Source organism: Peromyscus eremicus, chromosome 6, assembly GCF_949786415.1.
Source record: "Peromyscus eremicus chromosome 6, PerEre_H2_v1, whole genome shotgun sequence".
NCBI lineage: Eukaryota > Metazoa > Chordata > Mammalia > Rodentia > Cricetidae > Peromyscus > Peromyscus eremicus.
The window spans coordinates 36,695,356-36,712,146 of NC_081421.1; positions in this window are offsets into that span (position 1 = coordinate 36,695,356).

The following is a 16,791-nucleotide window of genomic DNA, read 5'->3' on the forward strand; positions in this document are numbered from 1 at the left end:
TTAGCCTCTTTTGTCTGCTCACTTGCCTTTCACTAGTCCTTTTCTTATTTGCAAAAAATATTCCTCTTCTATTTTCATGGGGGGTGTGTGTGTGTGTGTGTGTGTGTGTGTGTGTGTGTGTGTGTGTTTGCAGGTTCCACATATGAGAGAAAATATGGTACTTATTTTTGTGAGATTGAGTTGTTTTGTTTAACATGATGATCCACAGTTACATACATTTTCCTGTAAATAAAATAATTTTGTTCTTCTTTACCCTGTTGTATATGTGATAGTTGATCATGATTGTCAGTTTGACTGCATTAAGAAACACCTAGAGTCACTCCTGCCAGAGAAGCAGATAGACTACCTGCAGCCCTTCACCTCTCCAATTCCCCATTCTCATGCCAAGCTTTGCAATAGAATGCCTGCTGCAGCCTCCCTCCCCATTTACCTCTCTCTCCAGCTGATCCCTCAGTATTCCTCTCCTAGTTGTCCTCCTCCACTCTTTGGTTTATTTCAATACCCGACTCCAGCAGGCACTATCTAGGAACCCACAGGCCACTTCTGACAGGGAAGTAGGCAGATTAACTACGTGTTTTCACCTCTTCTTCCATTCCTCCAAGTCCAATTCCACACTCATCCTCAACTCTCTAGAAGACTTCCTGTGCTTTCTCCTAACTCTATGCTCTCACTCTCAGGGGAATAACTAAGCAGATCTTGGTGGAACACTCAACTTTCTGCTCTCTTGTGAAAGTTCAGCCAGGTGCCGAGCCCATTCCCATTCCTAAGTCTCAGGTCCCAATAGACAGAAACACATTTTACCAGAAACTGTAGTCCTCACACTTATCAAGAATTCAGAAGATTTTTCAACAGGCAATACAGCCACCACACTCTTCTAAGAACCTGATAGAATACAGAAACAAAGGAACAAAATACACACCCAACAAAGATAAGACCAGCTGTCAGCATATGGAACCACAATCACTACAATCCTAGATGCCTAGATGCCAGCGTAAAAGCACAATCAATAACAGCCAGGACAATAGGAATGCACTAGAGCCCAGTAACCCTACAACAGATCCGGAGTATTCCAACACACTTGAAACACAAATAAAGACTTTAAAACAACCTTTATAAATATGGTAGAAGTCTATAAAGAGGAAATTAATAAATTCCTTAAAGAAATCAGGGAAAGCACAAATAAACAATGGAAGGAAATGAATAAGACTGTGAAAGTCCTGAAAATGAAAGACAATCAATAAAGAAAACCAAAACTGAGAGAAATGTAGGCCGGGCGGTGGTGGCGCATGCCTTTAATCCCAGCACTCGGGAGGCAGAGGCAGGCAGATCTTTCTGAGTTCGAGGCCAGCCTGGTCTACAGTGTGAGATCCAGGAAAGGCGCAAAGCTACACAGAGAAACCCTGTCTAGAAAAACCAAAAAAAAAAAAAAAAAGAAAAGAAAAATTTAGGAACTCAAACATGAGCCTCAAGGCAAGCTTCATCAACAAAATACAAGAGACAGAAGAAAGAATCTCAGGCATTGAAGACACAATAGAATAAATATACATCAGTCAAATGGGTTATTTTTAAAAAAACTACTGCCACAAAATATACAGGAAACTTGAGACATTATGAAAAAACCCAAATTTAAGGACAATACTAATAAAGGAAGGAGAAGAAACCCAGGTCAAAGGTACAAAAAATATTTTCAATAAAATAATAAAAGTAAATTTTCCTAACCTAAAGAAGGAGATGCCTAATAAAGTACAAAAAGCATACAGAACAACAAAATGACTGGATCAGAAAAGGAAGTTCCCTTGGCATATAATCAAAACACTGAATGTACAGAAGAAAGAAAGTATACTAAAAACAACCACTATGGAAGTCAATAAGATTGTTCCTCAGAAAACTGGGAATCAATCTACCTCAGGACCCAGCTATACTATTCTTGGGCATATACCCAAAGGATGCTCCATCCAACTACAAAGATACTTGCCCAACTATGTTCATAGCAGCTTTATTCATATTAGTCAAAACTGGAAACAACCTAGATATCCCTCAGACAAAGAATGGATAAAGAAAATGTGGTACATTTGCACAGTGGAGTATTACTCAGTTGTTAAAAATAATGATATCTGTAGCCTCCAACTCCAGATCCTCCTGCCTCTGCTCCTTCAACAAATCATCCTGGCCTGCACCTAGGCCCTCTGCAAACAGTAGACAGTTGTATAGCTTAGTCTGTTTGAGGGGCCCCTGGCAGTGGGATCAGGATGTATCCCTGGTGCATGAGCTGGCTTTTTCTGGAGCCCATTACCTATGGTTGGACACTTTGTTCACCCTTGATCCAGTGGAGAGGAGCTTGGTTCTGCCTCAACTAAATGTACTAGTTTTGGAAGAGGGGATAGAGGTAGGTCTCAAGGGGAGCTGGGGGAGTGGAAGGAGGGTTGAGAGGGAGATCTTTGGTTAGTATGTAAAATGAATTAAAAAATTAAATAAAAAACAAAAGAAAATACCCCCCCACAAAAAAATAATGACATCATGAAATTTGTAGGCAAATGGATGGAACTAGAAAAAAATCATCCTGAGGAGGGTAACCCAGACCCAGAAAGACAAATTTTACATGTACTAACTTATATTCACTTATAAGTGGATATTATCTATTAAGCAAATGATAATCATGCTACAATCTACAGACCCAGAGAGGCTAAGAAACAAGAACAGCTCTAAGGGGGATGCATGGCTCTCCCTGGAAGGGGAAATAGAATAGATTTTGTAAGTGGACTGGGGAGCATGTGGGAATGAGAACAGGTTCAGGGAGAGATGGAGGGAGAGAGTATGGGGAGAAACAACTGGAATTTGGGGGCATTTGGGGGTGGCAATGTGGAAACCTAGTACAATAAAGAATTCTATGATGATGATCTTAGTGAGGACTCCAAGTAATGGAGGAAATGGAGCCTGAATTGGCCATCTTCTGTAACCAGGGAAGGCTTCTATGGTGGGATTGGGACACCAATCCAGCCACAAAACCTTTGACCTATAACTATCATGCTTGCAAAATATGGTGGCACAATGGTGGTATAGAACTTATGGAAGTGGCCAACCAATGACTGGTCTAATTTGAGGCCCACACCATGAGAGGGATACATCCATCTGCTGCATCCAAGAAACACACACCTCAACATCAAGAATACACATCACCTAAAGGTAAAGGGTTGGAAAGAGATATTCCAAGCAAATGTACTGGAAAAACAAACTGGCATGGCTAGCTTAATATCTGACAAAATATACTTTAAACCAAAATTAATCACACTACATACTCATCAAAAGAAAATCTACCAAGAGGATACTGCAATTCTTAACATCTATGCCCTGAAACAAGGCTACCCGTATTTGTAAAAGAAATACATCTACAGCTTAAATCACATACTGACCTACAAACACTGGTAATGGGAGAATTTGATACCACTATCTCACCAATAGACAAGTCATCCAGACAGAAATTAAATTAAACAGAAATTCGAGAGCTAAATGAAATGGACCTAACAGACATTTACAGAACATTTTATCCAAACACAAAAGGATATACCTCCTTATCTTCACCTCAAGGAACTTTATCCAAAATTGTCCACATATTAAAGACAGAGACAAAGCAAGTCTTAACTTATCCAAGAAAATGGAAATAACACCCTTCATCCTATCTGGCCTCCACAGAATAAAGCTGGATATCAACAACAACAGAAATAACAGAAAGTTTACAAACTAATAGAAATCAAATAGCTCTATACTGACTGAAAAATAGGACAAGGTACAAATTAAAAAGAAGTCAAAGAGTTTATCAAAATGACTGAAAATGAATACACAACATACCCAAACTTATGGTATACAATGAAGGTAGTTCTAAAAGGCAAGTTCATTAAGTGCCTACATAAAAAAGTTATTGGAGATATCATCTCATACTAGAAACTTAACAGCACACTTGAAAGCTCTAGAACAAAAAGAAGAAATCACACAAAAATGAGTAGACTGCAGGAAATAATCAAATTCAGGAATGAAATCAATAAAATAGAAACAAAGGAAACAAAACAATAAAAAGAATCAATGAAACAAAGAGCTGGTTCTTTGAGAAAAATTAATGAGATTAACAAATCCTTATCCAGGCAGACAAAAATATCCAAATTAACAAAATCAGAATTGAAAAGTGGGGCATAACAATAGACACAGAGGAAACCCAGAGAAACATACTTTAAAAACTGTACTCTAACAAATTGGAAAATCTAAAAGAAATAGATAATTTTCTCAATACATACCACTTACCAAAGTTAAATCAAGATCAGATAAGCATTTAAACAGACCTCTAATTCCCAGTGAAACAGAAGGACTAATGAAAAGTATCTAAAACAAAAGAAGCCTAGGGCCAGATGGTTTTAGTACAGAATTCTACCAAACTTTCAAAGAGGAGTTAACTCCAACACTCCTCAAATTACTCCACAAAATAGAAACAGAAGGAACATTGCCAAATTCATTTTATCAGGCCACAAATACCCTGATATCCAAACCACATAAAGACCCAAGAAAGAAAGAGAATTACAGATTAGTTTCCTTAATGAATATAGATGCAAAAATACTCAATAAAGTGCTTGAAAATCTAATCCAAGAACATATCAACCACCATAACTAAGTAAGCTTCATCTCATAGATGCAGGGATGCTTTAACAAATATAAATCAATAAATGTAATCCACTTTGTAAACAACTGAAAGACAAAAACTACATGATCTCATTAGATCAGAAAAGGCCTCCAAGAAAACCCAACACTATTTCATGAGAAAAATACTGGAAATTTGGGGAATATAAGGAACATACCTCAACACAATAAAGGCAGTTTACAGAAAGCCCATACTCAACATGATTGGCAAGAAGATCAGAGCAATTCCACTAAAATCTAGAACAAGCCAAGGTTGCCCACTCTCTCCATTCCTATTCAATATAGCATTTGAAGTCTTAGAAAGGGCAATAGGACAACTGAAATACATCAAGCAGATACAAATTGGAAGGGAAGAAGTCAAAGTATTTTTTTTTTTTTTTTGCAGATGATAAGAGAATATACATAAGTGACCTGAAAAAAATCTACCAGGAAACTCCTACACCTGATAAATGCTTTCAACAAAGTAGCAGGATACAAAATTCACTCACAAAAAATCAGTAGCCTTCCTATATACAAATGACAAATCAACTGAGAAAGGAATCAAGGAAACAACAACTTTCAAAATTGTCTCAAATAATATAAAATACCTTGGGGAATCTATAACCAATCAAGTGAAAGACATATATGATAAAAACTTCAAGCCACTGAAGAAATAAATTGCAGAAGATATCAGAAGATGGAAAAGTCTCCCACATTCATAGGTCAAGAGGATTAATAGTGTAAAAAAAATGGCCATCCTACCAAAAGCAATGAACATATTCAGTGCAATCCCTACCAAAATTCCAACACAATTCTTCAAAGATCTTGAAATGACTATGTTTGACTACGTATGAAAACCACATACACACACAAACAAACAAAAACAAAAACGCGATAGTTATAACAATGCTGAATGATAGGGAAAAAACTGCTGGAGATGTCACCATGCCCAATTTCAAGCTGTACTACAAAGCTATAATAGTAGTAGTAGTAGTAGTAGTAGTAGTAGTAGTAGTAGTAGTAATAATAATAATAATAATAATAATAATAATAATAATAATAAAAAGCATGGTATTGTCACAAATACAGACATGTTGATCATGGAATAAAATTAAAGGTCCTGACATAAATCCACTCACCTACGGACATCTGATTTTTGATAAAGAGGCCAGAAATATACACTGGAAAAAAGAAAGCAACTTTAACAAATGATGCTGGTCAAAATGGATGGCTGTATTAGAAGAATCTAAATACATTCATACTTATGACCCTGCACAAAACTCAACTCCAGATGGATCAAAGACAGCAATTTAAAAAAAAAAAAACAGATACACTGAGCCTAACAAAAGAGAAAATTGGGAATAGACTTGAACTCATTGGCACAGGAAAAGACTGTGAACGGAACATTGTTAAAACAGATATTAAGATATAAAGTTAGTAAATGGGACCTCATGAACCTGAGAAGCTTTGCATGGCAAAGGACACTGTCATTTGAACAAAGCAACAGCTTCCAGAAGGCTAATATCCAAAATATATAAAGAACTCAAGAAACTAGATACCAAGAAAATAAATAACCCAAATAAAAATGGGGTACATATCCAAATGCAATCTTCAACAGAGGAAACTCAAATTGTTGAAAGACACTTAAAGAAATATTCAATGTACTTAACCATCTAGGAAATATAAATCAAAACTGCTTTGGGATTTCATCTTACACCTGTGTGAATGACTAAGGTCAACAAAACAAGTGACAGCTCATGCTGGTGAGGATGTGGAGTAAGTGGAACACCGATACATTGCTGGTAGGAGTCCAAATTTGTACAGCCACTGTGGAATTTCACATGGTGTTTCCTCAGGAAAATGCAAGTTAATCTTCTTGGAGATCCAGCTATACTATTCTTCGACATATACCCAAAGGATGCTTCATCCTACCACAGGGACACTTGCTCAACCACGTTCATTGCTGCTCTCTTTATAATAGCAAGCCATTGGAAACAACCTAGATGCCCCTCAACAGAAGAATGAATAAAGAAAATGTGGTGCATTTACACAGTGACATACTACTCAGTCTTTAAGAAAAAATAACATCATGAAAAACTAACATCATAATAACAAATGGAATGTACTAGGGAAAATAAAAGGTATCCCACACTAAGAAAGACAAGTATGGTATAGAATCTTTTATATGTGGATATTAGCTGTGAAGTTAGGGATAAGGAAGCTGCAATCCATAGAATCACAGAAGGTAAGTGTAGAGTAAAGGACTAGAAGGAACAGATCTCATTAGAAAAGAGAAATAGAATATATATTTATGGATGAATGGTGGGGGTTGGATGGAATAGAAGGAGGATCAGGTGGGGATGGAAACAGGAGAGAGGGTAATAGAAGGGAATATGGGGAGAGGTGGCTAAAATTAAGGGGCATTTGAGGAGTAGTATGAAAGCCTCATACAGGAGAAACCTCCTAAAGTACTTACATATGTGAAGAATGATCGAAGCGAACTTGCCAAATAATGGGGAAGATAGAGCCCCAATTAGCTATCTCTTGTCACCAAATAAAACATCCAATACTGGGTTTGGATTGCATCTAATTGAATATTGGCCAAGGGGTTTCCACAGGAATGCCTTCCCCACCCCCACCCCCAAAAAAACCCAGGCTTTTGCCAAGACTGCAGGTTGCTCTCCAGAACCTGACAGCAAGGCCTCATTGCTAAAGACAACGCCTACACAACTCAATGAACACTGAGATGGCATGGTGGTGCCTACAAAGAGCCTTCACCCCTGTGTTCCAATGTCTTTGTTACAGGAAGGTAATCTGCTCACTATTAAAAGAGAAACGTAAGCACCAAGCCATCCACAAATGCTTTATGTACAATGGTGTACCACCTGCAAGATATGCTAGGGTAATGGTGGCACAAAGCTTGTGGGAGTAATCAACCCATAACTGTTATGACTTAAGGCACATTACATGAGATAGAACTTAACACCTGACATGGTTTGGGTTACCAACAAGCTGAGAAAAGATGGCCCAGGGACCTAGGGCAAATCCAAATAAAACTGTTCAAAAAAAAAAAAAAAAAAAGAAAAGATATGAAGTGGGAAGAATGTAGGAAACAGAGAACATTAAGGCAACAAGGTCCTCGAAGTCAACACGAGCAAAGCTCATATGAATTCACAGAGACTGAAACAGCATGCACAGGGCCTGCAGGGGTCTACACCAGGCCCTCTGTGTTTACATTATGGCTTCCAGTTTAGTGTTTTTATGGGATTCTTAAGTGTGTAAATGAGTGGGTCATTGACTCTTGTACCTTCTCTTGGGCTTTTGGTTTCCTTCTGTTGGCTTGTCCAACTTTGATGCAATAGGTTTTGTTTTATTATATCTTAAAAACCAATTAATTAATTAATTAATGAAAATCTAGCAACTAGGGTAAAGGTTCACAACTGAACCATCACTTATATCTTCTGGAAGATGGAAAATCAGTTTTTTCCAATGGAATGAATGACATTTTGTATAACAACTACTCCAGGACAGCTCTCAAGTTCAAGACTAGTTGACCAAGAACAGATTTTTAGTGTTGTTACAGTTTTGTTTTTGTAGTTTTTTTTTTAAATTTCAATGATGTATATTTTTTTTTTTAGGTTTTGTTATTGTATTGGGCTTTTGGTTTTTGGTTTTGGTTTTGGTTTTGGTTTTTTTTTTTTAAGAAATATACATTCATTTTCTTCATATATCTTTTTCTATCCCTTTACTCTAAGCTGATATCTACCATTGAGCAGATATGGTTTTTTGATCTGCCACTTCTTTTCTTAAATGTTTTATTTTTACTTTATTCACATGTATGAATACTTTACCTGAATGTATGTCTGTGAAGCACCTTTATTCCTGCTGCTACCAGAAGAGGCCATTACATCCCCCGGAACTGGAGTTACAGATGGTTGTGAGCCATCATGTGGGGCCTGGGAACAGAACCTAGGTCCTCTGGAGGGTAAGAACTTCTCTTTACTATTCTGCCACCTCTCCAACCCCTGATTTGGAACTTGTATTTGAACAGTTGGAGGCAGTAACAGGTGAGAAAACACATCCAATGTATGTAGAACTTCTACTGGTCAGTCTTTCTTCACCTTCTCCTCTTGATCCTCTTATTCCACTCCCTGATGCATCCATGACTATCTATTCTATTTCCCTTTCCTAATGAGAGCTATATATCCTCACTAGTCCATTACTCTATACCTAATCTCTGTGATTCTAAGGGTTGTAGCTTGATTATCATTGACTTAACAGCTAATATCCACATATTAGAAAAAAAACTTGCTGCATTTTTCTTTCTAGGTCTGGGATACCTGCATACATTCACATAATCTTAATCACTCAAACACAGCTCTTTGCTTTCTCTCTGCAAAAATGATCTATTTGCATACTCACAACAAATGAAATTAAGGAAAATCAGACCATCCTGTACCTTCTCACATTCATGGCACCTAACACCAACTGCACCTTTAAACTTCGAGAACTGCCCCACATTTCCCTATTCTACTCATGTTCACTTGAACACAAATAAATATTTCATGCCTCCTTCCCTCTTAGCCTTGTGACCCACCTTTCTCACTTTTAGCTAACAGTTTATTCACTGAAAATGCAGACACAATCAAAGGACAGCTTTCCAATAGGTGAACAGCACATCCACTATCTATCACCAATGACCAAACAAAGCAACAGGGTTTAAAATAAGTCCACAAAAATATCATTCAGCTCATTTATTTTAAAATGTTTCTCCTTCTCCAATCTTTACAGACTTACCTATGATCTGTTGTAAAACATTTCCATGAATGTACTCTATGGCTCTTCCTAAACTTCCTAAATAAACTCTTTGAAAAGTCACTGTAGCTCAATGTACCTAGATGTTGAATGGATGGATAGATAGATGATAGATAGATAGATAGATAGATAGATAGATAGATAGATGATAGATAGATACACAAATACATAGATAGGTACATAGAGAGATAGATAAGGTACACATGTACATACATAGATGATAGATTGCATCCATTCATTAATAGTTGACTTTTAAATTTCTAAGTCATGTATTCATATTTTTCACTATAATTGCACACTTATAAGTATCATTTCCCCAACTATGATCCCTGGGTAAAGTGATCTTTCAGAGATATTTTTGGTTTCATGTAATCCACAAAGGAATCTAACATGTCCTTATTACATATGGTTAATAAAACTCATGGATTGTTGATGTCAGCAAGATTAGCATGACAATATTACAAAGAAATTCATGTCACAATGATGAAGTTTTAACTGCATATATATACTCTTTATTTTGGAGTTGATTTGACATGGAAGATCATATTTATTTCATTGGATTTGTAGAATCACTGAAATTCTATAATTGAAGAAATCGACTGTGTCTTAGGGTTTCTGTTACTGTGATGAAACACTATAACCAAACATGAAGAAAAGTTTATTTGCCTTACACTTTCACACTGTAGTCCACCACTGAAAGAAGCCAGGACAGGAATCTAGGGACAGGAGCTGATGTAGAGGCCATGGAGGGGAGCTGCTTTCTGGCTTGCTTCTCATGACTTGCTCAGCTTCTTATAGAACCCAGGACCACCATCCCAGGGATGGCACCACCCACAATTGGCTAGGGCCTCCTCCATCAATCACTAATTAATAAAATACCCTACAGCTGGATCACATGGAGACATCTTATTTTCTCAATTGAGGCTCCCTTTTTTCAGGTGACTCTAGCTTGTTTCAAGTTGACATGAAATTAGCCAAGACAGACTATATTTGATCCAAAATCTCTTTCCAATGGTGTTTGTTATACAGGATTGCTTAATGAAGATAAAACATAAATGTATGAAATACAGTGCATGTAGAGATCAACCCTATGAGTACACATTTTTCTAGGTAAGAAAAGGTTTATCTGCATGCCAGTTAGTCTAAAGAAAACTGGGAAGGTGTAAAGCAATGTGATGATATTTTATTTGTGCTGAAATGTGGGGATATTTTATTTGTGCTTTAATAAATAAAACTTGCCTGGAGATCAGAGGAAAAAGCGAGTCACAACGCAGAAGTCATGCAATGTTAGCACATGCCTTTAATCCTATCACTTGGCAAGCAGGATCTCTGTGTGTTCAAGGCCACAATGGAAACAGAGCCAGGTGTGGTGGCACACGCCTTAATTCCAACACTAGTTAACCATGGAGGTATGGAGGTCTGTACAGACAGACAGGAAGTGACAGAGCTGGGCAGGAAGAGGAAGTGATGTAGCTGAATAGAGAGAGAGCAAATCAGATGGTAGAACAGCAAGGCATATAGGCATGGGTAGACAGGAAGTAACTAGCATTTGGAAGCTGCAGAGTTGGTGAGGTAAGGTTGGCTGGTGGCTTTCCCTATTTCCCTGATCTCTCTAACGCTTTTACCCCTATATTTAGCTACATGTTTTTTTTATTTAATAAGACAATTTAGAAAATCATCTACAAAGTAACTCTTCAAGAGTCTACATCCTTGGGGGATCCAGGGTTGTAACTGAAGGCTTCAAATACACGAGCAAATACAATGCTTTAATATAGGTACGTTTCCAAACATGTTTAATGCTCCTCAAGAAAACTGGCATAATAGGAAACAATAGCAGACATAGTTTAAGCACATCACTAATGTATTTATCATTTAACAAATACAGATATGGATGCCAGTGTGTTTCTATTATTCAATTTGTGGGAGGCACTGGATAATATGTTATAATTTATTACAGAAAGGTTACTATTAGTCACAATTATTTCTAAGAACCATGGCAGTCAAATATAAGCAGCTTAAAATGTACATCTCTGGTTCACACATTTGATCAAGTAATTCTACTGCTTGTCCTACTTAGAAGTCAGATTTTCAGGGCAAGAAGAACCCTTGGAATGAGAACATCACTGAGTTACAAGCTGTGGGAATTTAAAGATATAAAGGGTCAAAGAACCAAATTCCACAGGACATGGAGGCACAGCAACTATGAAGCATAAACAAAGAAAGACTTCGAAAATTAAAGTGAAAATGTAAGATAATAATGTATTTAAATCATTTGTGTAAAATTTCAGCTATTACTGAATGATTTTAGCCATGTGAATCCTATTATTGTTAACAACATTAAAAATTGCTCCAATATATTACTGCTTATTAAAAATGACATTTTGAATGATATTTATTGTGGATATTCTTGAGAGTTTCAATTTTTAGCCTGTAACATTACATCTCTGGGATTTTAAATCTCAGAGGAAATATGCAAGTCCAAAAGGATACTTTATAATTAAGTCTGTGTGATAAACTCTATTCCAGAATTTGGAAGGCTCTGTATCCAAGGGGCTCCCACATCAGTCTTGACCTCTGGTATGTAGGAACTGTCAGTGACCCCTGTGCACACACATGTAGACATGACTTTATAAAAATCAAAACCAGCTTTTTTTTAAAATATCTTGCTAATTTATATTCCTGAATTCCTTATGTTTTAAAACTGAAGAATATCTAAGATATTTCTGTAACGACATCAAGGGGTAGAATGATGTATGGTTCATGCTCTTAACATCTTTTATTACATAATAAGTTTAGGCTTGACTTTGAGAAAAACAGAAAAACCCAAAGCATTTATTACCTGTTTTCATTAAATAGTATGTTCAATAGATGGTCCAGGAAATTCTTAAAGATGGGTTTAATTTTGCCCAAGTTGAAGAATACACATTCTTTAAAATAGCACACAGTTCCTAACTGATACATCTACAACACAATTCCTGCACCCAAGCCCCAGGGATCATTGTGGAAGAAAGCACAGGAAGATTGTAAGAGCCAGAGAAACAGCCAGTTTTCTGTGAGATTGTGCTTCCTAGAAATGCCAGATGCTACACCCATAAATCCTCACCACCGTGACTGCCTAAACATGAAATGAACAAGCACAAGAACAATAGATACACTGAAATTGATGGGGAAAGCCCATGAGGTTTCAACCCTACAAAGAATACAGACTAAAGAATGCAGAGAGTAGGAGAACATCTTCTCCAGGGAGGAGCACACCAAGCAGTTATTCAATATCAGATGGTCAGCACTGAAAACATGCATACAAGTAGCACTATACAGATTGAGAAGGGTAGAGTTATGTACTTAGGAATATATATGCAAATGTACATGTACATACACACACGCATGCACACACGCATGTATATAACAACAATTAATGAGAATAAGAGGCCATGGATTAAAAAAAAAAGAGGGTTCTGTGGGAGTATTTAGATGGATGAAAGAGAAAGGTAGAGAGAGGTGTAATTTTATTATGATACAAGAAAAATAGATAAATGGAACAGGGTTGACTCTTGGCTCTGATAAGGTCCCCTGTTCTAAGTGTGTGTGGTGGAATTGACTGCTTTGACAGACAAGTGCAAAGAATAATGTTTTGGAAACAATTCCTCTCTTAAATGTGCATCTTTAAAACACCAATAGTGCAACATCTTTTTGTTCTGGTTCATAGAGGCAAACCTGTGAGGAAGGTGTCCCCTGTCCTTGACTATGAAGTCCACTTATGAGAATGGGATTCAGGACACTCTTGGAACACGCATGCTTCATATCAGTATTGTTAGCTTTTAACTCATTTCAGTGAAAGAGTCTACTGTGAGCACTAAGGAGACTAAGGAACTTTCCAGTAATCATTTCTGTAAGGATTTCATTACCATCCTTTTCAAGAAACATTTGTCTCATGACTCTAAGGGGTAAATAAGGCAGGGGAGGAAAGAAACATGCTGGGTGTTTTTGTTTGTTTGTTTGTTTGTTTTTTATTGCTAAGCTTAGAGCTTTTAAAGTTAGACCCTCTGGTGCAGACAAAACAAAGCACTTTTACAAGTCAATTTTGTGTTTCCTAAAGTATTTAGTTTCTGACATAATAGTTTTTCAAGTGCACAGTGGTTTAAAATATGGTGGTTTCTTGCATGTGTATTTTATATATATATATATATATATATATATATATATATATTTGACCACATAAGTGTGTGCATGCCATATTTCTACTAGCCGTGTGTGTGTGTGTGTGTGTGTGTGTGTGTGTGTGTGTGTGTATGTGTGTGTGATAGTGTCATATGAGGGCATGTCAGTGATGTTTAGATGCAAGTTCAAAAACTTATGGTGTGGTTTGTTGATAAATGTTTAACAGCCATGCCTGTGAAAAGTATGGTTTGGAAATACGGTGGAATTAAAGTGCCCGTGCATGGTTCCTACTCCACTTGGATTGCTTTATGCCTAATGTGGGCCAGGCAAGGAACAACTGAAACTGACATTGCAGAAAGAACAGTGGGTACAGACAAGAACATGAGCAATCTCGATGAAATCTGTGTCCACCAAACAAATGGGAAACCTAATCTGTCTGCCTAGTATAGTAACACATGAAGTTTTTAGATAACACCACTCCAGTTAAAACAGACACCACAAAAATGCCTGGTTGGTCCAGCATTGCCCACAGCAGAAAAAGGCTGAGGGCTGAGCCCGGATTTACATAGTTGTCTGGCTGTAGTGAGTACCACAGCAGCCCAAGCAGTTTGGTGTTGAAGACATCTAATATGAACAAGGCACCACCTTGGTTCTCTGCTGGAGTGGCGTCACAGGAAACCTACAGAGTAGAGAATCATCGAGACCTTTACCACTATGCAGTACTGAGGAGGTGTTCTCCATCACACTGTCAGCCTGTGTTCTCCAAGGGCAGCAGCAATGATCCAGAATGAGTAAAAACATATGCAATACAGATCTGACAAAGGTCTAATATGTGAAATATGTAACTAACCCCCAAAATTTAGTAGTAAAAATAACTCACATAATTTGTCTTGAATAAAAAATAGTCATATATACAGGTGATAAAAAAATGATTCTTATGATTTGAGAAATCTCAATACTCATACTAAGTTGGACAACCCCAATCCCAGCAATTGAGAGTCTGAGATAGGAGGTAGAGGAGTTCAAAGCCAACCTGTATTACATACTGAAAAATGTCTAAAAATATGGTCAAGTTAGAACATGGACAGTCATTTCACTAAAAAAAGATATGCAAAAGGAAACTAACTATATTAAATGTATTTGTTTAAATATATTTCCAAGGAGTTGAAAATAAAATTAGAGAAGCACTAGATGCTGTTGAAGGTGGAGAGAAACTTGGAGAATCATACACTCTGGTGAAAAAATAAAGCAACACCTCCACGTACAGTTCCTACAGCACTGAATGTGATGCCTTCATACAGCCCTCAAGGTTCAAACTCAGGTATTTACCCTGGAAAAATAAAAACTTCCATGTACAGAGAAACCTATATGCAAGTGGTTGTAGCAACTTCATTCTTACTAGCTCCAAACTGGAAACATCTGGAAACAACCCAGATGTCCTTCAACTATTGAATAAATAGTTAAAATGAACTTTTGTATATACATGCCATTGAACAGTCCTCAGCCTTAAAAATGAATGAATGAATTAGAAAATGTAACCACAGAGCTGTATCCCCAGAGAATCGCAAAGTCTTAGAAGACTGCATGCTTCATAATTCATGCTTAAATTATAGAAATGGATATCATATTACAAAGATTTAAGGATAGGGAACACTGAGGCATGGCCAGAATACAGAAGGGGGGCATCCTGGTCCTTGGGATGACAAAAGTGCTGTGTCCTAAGTAAGTCTGCCAGGGTGAATCAACAGCTTTGCAGGGTTGGACCAGGGGGACAGTAAAGGACACCTGTAGCTTCTCTCAGTTGTTTCATATGACTACCGGTGACATCATAATTATTCCCAATAAGACACTTAATATTAGAATGTGACCAGAACGCACATGACGAAGCAGAAATACACAAATGAAACACATTTATGAGCAATACTCATACTGTTTGTTGTCACAATCTGAGTAGAAACTTCTTTGGCCACATTAGTCTGTTCTCGACACTTACATTTCTTCATCCTATAACTCGTTTACCCTTTTACTTTTGTACTCAACCTAGTGTTAGATGTTACATGGGGGTTTAATTACTGGAAGCAATAGATGATTTTTATTTCCTCAGAATTAAAAACAATAACATTTTATAACAAACTTAGGACGTTGTCCTAATGGAACACCTATAAATAAGCTTTATAGTATGGATTGATGGCAAGTGTTAACAATTTCTTAAAGACATGGAATGAAAACTATAGTCAACAAAATGGATATAAATTCTGGAAAAAAATCTTTCCCATCTGTGCAGATAAAACTTAAAAGCTATGAAATAAATGAAGAATACTGTGATAATTAAATACTTAAACTACTGACACTGGTCAGAGAAAGTAAGCTATATTCCTTGAAACTGACATATTTTAGCAAATGTACTATTTATTTGCTGTCAATGACATGCTTGCCCTTCCCATTGTCCATTGGACTGGCACACAGATCCAGCCTACATACATATCAGTATACCTTTGATGTCCTGATTTCTGCTCCTTGCTGTGATCTCTTCCCCTCCCCGCTTGGTTTTAAATTCACCAAGTGGTAGAATATGTTAGAACATGTTCTCCTGCCTTGCCTGTTACACAAACCATCTGATAGACTGGGTTCCTGCCCTTCTTTGTATGCATGATTCTTCTCACTATTTAAAAAAAAAAAGACTTGTGTAATGAACAGAAAATAGCACTGTCCTTTCATTAGTCACAAACCCAAATGCCACAAAATTAACTGTGCATAGCATTCTAATCAATGCCCTAGATTCCTTTAAGTTGTGACCCTATAAATCTAGAGTAAGAGAGTAAAGTTCATATTAAAAACATTAGTGAACATTAAACCAGTCACTCATTATCTAGACCCTGATATTTTGTGAAATGTTTTAAACAAAAATTTCAGACATAATGAAATGACTAAAGCCACAGTAAGTGGATCAACTATGTTCAAACTGACCAGTAGTGAAAATCAAGGATTTTATTATTGTTGTTAAATTCTAGCACAGTGGGCCAAATAGAAGCTAGAAAAATTGTGTCTAACATGGAACCAAGTGTGGAGAAAGACTGTCCTCATACCTCTTGTTTGCCATCTGTCACTCAGCCCAAATTTGCTTCAAGTGCATAACAACAAAGACTCAATGATGGT